Genomic DNA, 10,474 nt, shown 5'->3' with positions numbered 1-10,474 from the left:
AAAAAAAAAAAAAAAAAAAAAAAAAAAAAAAAAAAAAAATGCGTGGAAAAACAGAATTGAAAGATAAAAATTAAAAATATAAACTTTAGTTTTCAACATAAGCTCCATCAAGTTCAAGACTTTGGTAAGCAATGATACCAGCCATTAGGCATCCCTAAAGAACTGAGGGTCCTGGGAATTTAAGTATGTCAATGCAGTCTTTTTTATGTGATACTGCATTCTGGTTTTAGCTGTCCCAAGAGAAAGTGTTTGGCCATGGAGAGAAAGAAAGAGAAAAGAGAACCTGGAAGGGAAGGAAGGAAGAGGGAAAGGAGGGAAGGAGGGAAGGGAGGGAGAAAGAAGGGAAGGGAGGAGGAAAAGAAGGGAAAGAAAAGAAAGGAATAAAAGAATCACAAAGTGGCACACTCTTCCTGCCTATGTTGCTGCTGGATGTCCAGTGCTCAGCTCACACTCATCTTCCCAGGTTGCCCATCTCTGGTGAACCCTGTTTCCAAAAACGAACCCATCGATTTTCAACTGATACACCCAGAGGGTCTCTTACAAACTCTTAGGAAGCTAAACTTAAGCTTATTCTCAGGAAATAAAGGAAAAAATGAGGAAAAGAGTGAAGGTAGGAAAGAAGAAAGGAAGAGAGGGAGGGAAGAGGAAGACTAATGTTCTATGGAAAGCAATTTGTAAACTTTCTTAACTGGGTGTGGTGGCTCACACCTGTAATCCTAGCACTTTGGGAGGCAGAGGCGGGTGGATGGCCTGAGGTCAGGAGTTCCAGACCAGCCTGGCCAACATAGTGAAACCCTGTCTCTACTAAAAATACAAAAAATTAGCCAGGCGTAGTGGTGGATGCCTGTAATCACAGCTACTTGGGAGGTTGAGGCAGGAAAATCACTTGAACCTCGCAGTGAGCAGAACCTTGCAGTGAGTCGGGATTGTGCCATTGCATTCCAGACTGGGTGACAGAGCGAGACTCTGTCTCAAAAACAAAAAAGAAAAGAAAACTTTCTCTAACATATATTTGCATTTTATGAAAACACTTTTATGTCACTTGCCTGTGTTTTTAATAACTACAGGCAAATGAGTCTTCGTCAAATTTTAAACGTATTGATTAATAATCAAGAAATTAAATGACTCAGATGATCAGACCCTGTGGTAGACATTTGCCACTTCTTTTCTTTTTTTCTGGCATCTGGACACCCTTTTCTTTAAGGGGAGTCTCTCTGTGAATATTAATGGGAAGCAGAACTCTACATATCACTAGAGAAGCTGAAAGGAAAGAACACTGCCTCTCCCTGTCTCCTGAACCTGGGGTTTAGGTGTGTAACCTAGACTTAGCACAGACCATGACTGCGCCCAGCACCCAGCTCTAAAGGAGCAATGCCAACTTGAAGGGCAGGTATTGAATCACTCACATCATGGTGCTGTAGTGGCAGGCCAGCATGGGGAACATCCTGACTGGACTCTAGACTCTCTGGGACGTGGTGTTAGCTATACCCCCTGGGATTCCGAAGCTTATTGTTTGTAATCCGCACGGGGTTCTGTCAAAGCTTCCTATCAATTCTGTGAGTTACCCAGTGGCCTTTGGATGAGATCATTTTGCTAAGGTTCAAAAATAAAACACAATATAGACTGGGCGTGGTGGCTCATGCCTGTAATCTCAGCACTTTGGGAGGTCAAGGTGGGCGGATCACCTGAGGTTAGGAGTTTGAGACCAGCCTGGCCAACATGATGAAACCTCATCTCTACTAAAAATACAAAAATTAGCCAGGCATGGTGGTGGACACCTGCAATTCCAGCTACTCGGGAGGCTGAGCAGGAGAATCTCTTGAACCAGGGAGGTGGAGGTTGCAGTGAGCCCAGATCATACCACGACACTCCAGCCTGGGCAACAGAGTGAGACTCCGGCTCCAAAATATATATATATATTGTGTGTGTGTTTGTGTGTGTGTGTGTGTGTGTGTGTGTGTGTGTGTGTAGTGTGTATTTATATATACAATTCATCCATGAATCAATCAAAAAGCCAAAAAATTAGTCTGTTATATAGGTCTTGTTTTTCTACTTGATCTGTATTACTTTCCTATTGTTCTCTAATGAGTCCTCACAAACTTTATGACTTAAAACAAAGCAAGTTCGTAAGGCCAGCAATACAAAAATGCGTCTTACGAGCTAAAATCAAGGTGTCAGTAGAATGGCCTTCCTTCTAGAGGCTCTAAGGAAGAATCCCTTCCTTGTCTTTTCCAGCTGCTAAGAGGCCACCTGAAATCCTTGGCTTATGGCCCCTTCCAGCCATGGTGTCATTCCAGTTTCAGCTTCTGTCTTCACATCTCCTCAGACGCTGACACTCCTGCCTCCTTCTTTCCCTTACAAGGACGCTTGTGACTGGATTGAGATTACCTGAATAATCCAAGAGAGTCTTTCCATCTCAAGATCCTAAATTACATCTGCAACATTCCTTTTGACAGTAAGGTAACATATTCAGAGTTTCTGTGGATTGGTACTTTGGGGATCCATGATTCTGTTTTTTGCAATATCTGCAATAATTATATATGATTATCTTTTTATTGTCACAATTTTCATGTTAGTAGGTGACATCAATTTTTTAAAGGAAGAAAGTTTTATTCTTTAATATTTTTCTTTTTAACCTTCTAATGAGGTGTGTTGGTGATTTTTTTAAATTCCTAAGTATCCTTTGAGAGCAGTAAGTGAGCAACTTGTCATTTCAAACATTAAATTTCTGTAAATGACCACAACTTGACCTGGCCAACTAAACACTTACACAGCACTGATTAGGAGGAGAAGTCTTTGAACTGCTGGAGAGAAAATTTGAAAAAGAAGGTATACTTCTTATTCTTGAAGAACATATTGATTAGTTCACAAGATCATAGAAAAGGCTATCTTCTTGTCAACTGGAGAAAATGGAAGCAGTAGTAAATTCCAGCTGTTTAGCAACAGGAGAATGTGGGTTCCCATAGGATTTCCCCACCAGCCACTGGTTTGTCTGCTCCATACTTCTTAATGTTTTAGAAGCTGTTCAAATGGCTATAAACATATATGGCCTTTTGAGAAGTTCATAACTCCTGAGATTTTAGACTCAGTGAAATGTCAGTGAGAGTACTAATCATGCACACAGGGGAATTACTAACATACATGGAGGCATATACAACTGACCGTGTGCTGACGGTCTATCATAAAGGATGCTAGAAATCCACCCATAGAGTATCAATCAGACTTGTGCTTAGCTCATATTCTGGAAGGTACAGATAAGATATCTATTTCTTATCGTAGACAGGAAAGGTAGTATTTCCCAAGTGTTTACTGTGTCCTACAAGCTTTTGACATGTTTTCTCATGTTATGCTTGCAATAACTCCTGTTTTAACAGATAAGGAAACAGGCTTAGCCAAGTCAAGTGGCTTAGCAAAGTTTATTCAGGGCCAACATGACAGAGCTGGGACTCAAACCTAGGTCTGGTAGAATCTTTGCACTACAGTAACCTGTCTTAGCCAATGCATGTCTTAAAGATCACCCAGCCATGAAAAAGGATGAGATCATGTCCTTTGCAGGGCCATGGATGATGCTGGAAGCCATCATCCTCAGCAAACTAACACAAGCAAGAACAGAAAACCAAACACTGCATGTTCTCAGTCATAAGTGGGAGCTGAACAATGAGAACACATGGACACAGGGAGAAGAACAACACACGACCAGGCCTGTCAGGAGGTGGTGGAGTTGAGGGTAGAGCATTAAGATAAAGAGCTAATGCACGCAGTGCTTAATACCTAGGTGTTGGGTTGATAGTTGCAGCAAACTACCATGGCACACATTTACCTATGTAACAAACTTGCATATCCTGCACAGTATCCCAGAACTTAAAATAAAATTAAATTTAAAAAATAAATAAATAAAAATAAAAGTTAAACAAAAAATAGATCACCCAGACTTTTAAGTCTTAATACTCTTAGAGAAGAAAATATCTCATGACTTAATGATTATAATGTGTGTTTAAAAAAAAAAAAAAAAAACCAGGAAACATCTTCCCTTTCTACTGTCTGAACTCATCAGGTTGAAGTGCTTGGAAGGAGGGGATGGCAATGTGAGGTGGCTAATGTTCTGTTTCAAATTCAAGGCGACCATCTCAATGGTCTTTTCCTTGGGGTGGATCAGGACTTTTGCAGTTCTTGTTTTAGTAAGACTATAGTTTCTATAGGGTCTTTTTTTCCCATTAGTCTTGGCTATTGGAAGCTCTGCAGTTCTCCTAAGAACTAATTCTTGATTTACCAATTCAATGGGCAGTGGTGGGAGCAGAGTCGGGGAGAAACTTTCTCATCTCCATAGATTCAGTCCATGAGCAGACTCTCAGGATAGAGTTGTCAAGCACTAGTGCTGAGAATGAGTTCGGAGATTATCCACACACTTGTTTTAATTGGTGAAGTAGCTGGTAATCAGGGGTAGCCTGTGGTTTCAAAACTCGACCCAGGACCCAGGCCTCTTGTCTTCAGACTGATAGTTCAAGACGCCACACTTTTCTTGCTTTGAAGCAACAAAACCCGACAGTGTGGGGTTGTTTTCCTCCACTCTGTCTTTCATTTTTTGTTTTGTTTTTTCTCTCTTTTTCCTTCCTTCCATTCTTTCATCCTTCCTTCTTTCCTTCCTTCCTTCTTTGTATTTTTTCTTTCTTTTTGGTGGGTACAGTGGGACATAGGGCTAAGCTTCAAGTCAGAGAAAGGAAGAGGAACTAGATGCACATGACTTGGTTACTAGTGAGTCTCTTAAGCATAGAAATAAAGTTATTTCCCCCATGAACAAACAAGTAAACAAGATCCTAACCTAAGCTACTAGTGGCATTTAACGCACAGCAGTGACTATCAGGTAATTTTCTTTTTAAAAAGAACCCTAATAGGCATAAAGATAGGAAATTAATCACTAGACTTAGGGGAAAAGACTTGTTCATGTGAGACAGTTTTACAAAGGAATACAAAGCACATAATGACTCATCAGAACACAAACTCAGGAAACCTAGCTGAGATGGCTATTTTTCTCTTGATAGAATACTTCAAATATTATGAAAAATTGCCTTCCTTCCCTCCCTCCCTTCTTCCCTCCTTTCTTCCTTTCTTCCCTCCTTCCTTCCTTTCTTCCCTCCTTCCCTGTTTTCCTCCTTTATTCTGTGAAGTATTTACTTATTTACTCATTTTTTAATGAAAGCATTGTTGTAAATTGAATTATATCTCCTAAAATATATATCAAAACCTAAATTCCATTATCAGTGAATATGGCCTAATTTGGAAGCAAGGTTTTTGAAGATGTACTCAAAATACAAGGAGGTCATGTTTGACTAGGGTGGGCCCTAACACTATGTGACTGGTGTCCATACATGACTAGGGGAAAACATGTAAAGGCACACACAGGGAGGACACCATGTGACAGACTGGAGTGATGTGTCTTCAAGACAAGGAATGCCAAGGGCTGCCGGCAACATCAACAGCCAAGAGAAAGGGATCAAACGGATTCTCCCTGGAGTCTTCAGGGGTGCCTGGCCCTGTCAACACCTTGATTTTAGACTTCTGATTTACAGAACTGGGAGAGGATCAATTTCTGTTGCTTCAAGCCACTCAGTTCATGATAATTTGTTACCGTTTTCCTAGGAAACTACTACAGTCACTAGACATTTCCAGAATTCCTTCTACAGCCAGGTGCTTTGAGGTGTGTGTGTGTGTGTGTGTGTGTGTGTGTGTGTGTGTGTGTGTGTGTGTAGTCAGGAGGAGAGGACCAAACAGATGAACAAAACACAGCTGGTGCCCTCTAGGATCTCACAGTCTAGCTAGTAATGTTAAGAGACTTTGCGAGTGTTCCACTTTACCCACAGGTGTGTCCACTTTCAGAACAGCAGTCGAGGGCAGGTGACCGCTATGGCTATATACACCTGTTACACTTTCAATGAGGAAACTGATTGCAGGAAAAACTGCAAGGAGAGGAAATGTTAATAATCTTTAGAGTACAGTAGGTAGAAATTGAGAAGGCCAGTTTTTTAAATTACTTAAGGAATTTTGAAAATATTTAGGATTTCTGTTTTGAGTTGTTTTGGGGTCCTTAACCAAGATGAAGAAGACTGGAGAAATCAAATAGAAAAAGGTAGGAAAGTTCTGTCTGAACATATGTTTAGGGGAAAATGGGGTGCAGAGAGCATCAGCTCCTTGGAGACCTGGATCATATGCCATTTCTTCAGCATCAACCCTTCCCTCTTCTTTCATGTACTTTACATATTCAGGTTGGGTTGAATTAAGGTATAGTCATTTCCCCAGATCTTATTTTACACAGGACAGCTGAGCTGGTGAAGAGAGGTGGGGAACCACAGTGGCCTCAGCTTTTGTGCCAGTGAACATACCCAGGTGGGTCTCATCCTCTAAAGTCAAGGTCAGGCCATTTCCTTTATGAACTTTAGAGAAGATGAAAAAGAGGAAGATGGAGAAAGGAGAGCGGAAGTCTGGGGAGAGTGGAAGAGCAAGGAGCAGCAAGAGCAGGTTGAGGAGATGGTTGGAACCCAGTCAGATGGTGGTGGCCAGTCTGCTTCAGCCTAGTGGACACTTGGAGTTGGGCTCACACCTTGATAGAGCCCAACCTGAATGCTTTCCAACCTCTCCTTTATAAAATAACTAGGGGTGGCTACAATTTTAAAAGTAGCTGCCCACTGATTGATAATGTCAAATTTAGCAATCCTGTTCAGAAGACATATAAACCTTATGTGTCTGATGGAAAGAGATGAGTAGACAAAGAGGAGGCAGCATGACACAGCACGAGGCACTCAAGAGCTGCATTAGGGATATGTCTAGATCAGTGTTTCTCAAGTTTTAATTTCCCACAAAAAATTCTTTTTAGACATATTTTCCTAATTGCTCTCTGCCCAGGAAATGTTAATGCCACAGATAACATTACATATATGTTTATGAACTGTGCACATAGCTGTGTTTTATATATTTAAAGAGTAAGGTCCCTCTCACCCTCCCCTCCAAGAGAAACAATTTTCCCCTCTTGGGGATAATATCAGCCCCCTTGAGAATTCATGTCTAGATGACTTCTAAGACCTAGGAATTGTCCGGGCGTGGTGGCTCACGCCTGTAATCCCAGCTCTCAGGGAGGCAGAGGCGGGAGAATAGCTTGAGCCCAGGAGTTCGAGACCTGCCTGGGTAATACAGCGAGACCCCGTTCTCCACAAAAAGGAAAGAAAGAAATAAAAAAGACCTAGGAATTGCTGAGTTGGAACAGAGGTCATTGTACCCAATATTGTATACAGATGGGCTTAGGAATCTGACAGACCTGGCCTTGAATTCCACTTCTGCCACTTCCTAATTCTGTGACCTGGGCAACTTACAAACATATCTTGAGTTTTAGTTTCCACATCTATCTTATCTATATTAAAGACTATTTAGATTAAAAAGTAAAGAAAGGTGTTTTGCACATTGCTTGACACCTGGCCCATGATCAGAGTGGATGTTCTTTCTAGTTATTTGCCAGGCTGTTTTCCCCACTCTCTGCATAGAACACTAAACGAACACCAAATGAAGTGAAGTATGTGCTAGTTAGGTCAAGGAGTGATACAAATGTGAGCAACTAATTTGCAGAGATTTGTTTTTTCTTCGTAAAGAATCTTACAGATAAAGAGCATGACAATTGTATTCTCTAAAGGGATTTGCTCACCTGGGAGCCTTGGGCCATTGGGAAGCTCTGTCTCTGTTTCCTCTCACCAGCCTGTCCTTACGCTGGAGAGGAGGCTGCAGACCGCTTCAAAATGTTAAAAACAAAGAAACAACACTCAGATGAACCATAGTATAGAAAAAAATTAATTTCTCTTCAGTTGTGTTTCCTTAGCCTAAGGTGACTCTGTACATGGGTAATGGGAAAAAGGAAAAAAAAGAGAAAAGAAAAAGGAGTGATAGAAGAATAGTTCTAAAGAGATGAACAAAAACAGAAAAGCGCTTCCTTCACAATGCAGGTGGCGTCTAGGAAGGAGCTGAAGGTGGTGGTCATTTTCTAAATGAGGTGTTTACATATATCAGCTCTCAGTTTCTAGGAGATGAGGTGATGATGCATTTGGATAATCCAGGACACTTGCTTTTCTTTTACCAATAAGACATCAGAATTTTTGCCATATTACAAAGTCTTAAAAGTCTGAGACCTGAAAGGACTTTCAGGTAACAACTACAGTTTTTTTTGATAAATCAGTTGAGAAAACTGAGACCCCACCAAAGAGGTTAAGTTATTTACTCAAGGTCACATGGCTTGTGAGTAGCAGACTGATGTACACACCCAGGTTTTCTGATCTCAGATTCACTGGTCTTTTGGTTCCAAGGTAGCAGTTAGTAAAACCAGGACTTGGAAAAAGCACAAGATGTGCAGTCCAATTGACTGGGACATGGATCTAGCTCTTCCCCTTGTCAGAAAGGTAGCTTGCCGAGACGGGCGGATCACGAGGTCAGGAGATCGAGACCATCCTGGCTAATAAGGTGAAACCCCGTCTCTACTAAAAAATACAAAAAACTAGCCGGGCGAGGTGGCGGGCGCCTGTAGTCCCAGCTACTCGGGAGGCTGAGGCAGGAGAATGGCGGGAACCCAGGAGGCGGAGCTTGCAGTGAGCTGAGATCCGGCCACTGCCTGGGCGACAGAGCGAGACTCCGTCTCAAAAAAAAAAAAAAAAAGGAAAAAAATCATGTAATCAGGTTTGTTTCTGATAAATAACAGCATTGTGGAACAGCAAAATTCTACCTGAGGAGCAAATATATCTGCACATTGTAGGTGCTTCATCAGTGAGACAGTATCTCAAACGTCAAACCCAGGTCTCTTGGTTCCCAGAATATTGGCCCCTTCAATTGGAGGCCTCTCAAAGGGGTCCTAATACATTTCATCTCTGTCAATTTTTATCATAAGAAGTTTCTCAATATCATACATTATAAGAAAAGTGCATATTAAAACCATAATGATATATTACGTTTCCTAATGATTAACTTGGCAATTGCAAAAAGTTTGATAGTAAATTGCGCTGGGAAGTATTTCTATGCACATGCATAGTTTGGAGTATTAACTGATATCAGCCATTTGAGGGGTGATTTGGCAATATCTATCACAATTTAAGGTGCATATGTTCTGTAACCCAGCAGCTTCACTTTCACAGATGTGTCTACACATATCCAAAATGCCTTATCATTACAGCATTATTGGAACACAACCTAAATATTCATTTAAAAATGAGTTAAATATATTATGGTACATCTATACAATGGAGTACTATGAGGCCTCAAGGAAGAATGAACCAGCTCTATATATACTGCTCTGGAACCATGTCTAAGATGTATTGTCAAGTGAAAAAGAAAGCTACAGACTGATATGTATACCATGATGTGGTTTGTGGTGTAAAGGATGTGAATACACATATACTTACTTATGCATAGGCTATCTAAGGAAGGATACAGAAGAAATTCAGGAGAGGAGAATTGGGGAATTGGGAGACAAGAGTGAGAATGAGATTACTGCTTGGTATCCATTTTGGAACCTTCTGAGATTGGCTCCATGTACATGTATTACCCATTTGAAAAAGAAATACAAAACCAAAAGAAAGCCCAGCCAAGCAAAATACTTGTGGTCTCCGGTGCTGGCGCAGGCTGCCCTCCTGCCCACCTACTCTAATCTGCTTGGCTCACCGTCTGTGGCTCTCTAACCTCTTGAATCTTCACCTTGGCTCTCTCTCTTGATTTCCAATACCTACCACCAACCTCCTTTATCCTGACGACTCACTGCAGATGCACACCTCTGGCTTCCATCGCTGGCACACTCTCCTGGACGCGAGGCTATGAATGCTCTCTGGCTCTGTGGAGTTAGGCTTGCTGGAGCCACCCACTCCTGATCAGGCCAGCTGGGTCACTAGTTAGCTTATACATCCTGGCTCCAGACACTGCCTATGTACAAGGAGAAAATGGACTGCTTGGTTGTCCATTGCATAGAGGTATAAGCAGGGCTGCCTATGGCAACATTTTACCTTTGATTGGCCGGGGACATCTTGGTTTCTTCATTTACTTGTTTCCTCATTGGTTGATCTGTTAGTTCTTTTTTCAGTCATTCAGTCAATCCTTCTGAATGAGAGGAACAAAAGCTACCGTCCAGTGGGATTAGTATTAGGAGTATACCTCCAGATTTCATATTCCTCCATTTTCCTTTTCTCCAACCCAATGGATAATTTAGATTTTATTATATCCTGATAGCATGAGACAATAATTAAAGCTATTGCCAACTGAATATGTTGTATGAACAGTGGCAGCTTTGAGGATTGATAGGGACCTCCCTTTCACCCTCACTAACTAGAAGGATCTACAAGGTACAACAAAGAGGCCTTCAGTTTAACGACATTTGCAGATGAGCCTTATTTCCCTTGGCTGATTTTTTTTTTAATCTTCCTATTGAGTCTTTTCAGGGTTTCAGTTCTCTCAGAGGGCA

This window comes from Rhinopithecus bieti, unplaced genomic scaffold (genome assembly GCF_001698545.2).
Source record: "Rhinopithecus bieti isolate Rb0 unplaced genomic scaffold, ASM169854v2 scaffold_5948, whole genome shotgun sequence".
Taxonomy (NCBI): Eukaryota; Metazoa; Chordata; class Mammalia; order Primates; family Cercopithecidae; genus Rhinopithecus; species Rhinopithecus bieti.
This window is presented reverse-complemented; position numbering follows the sequence as displayed.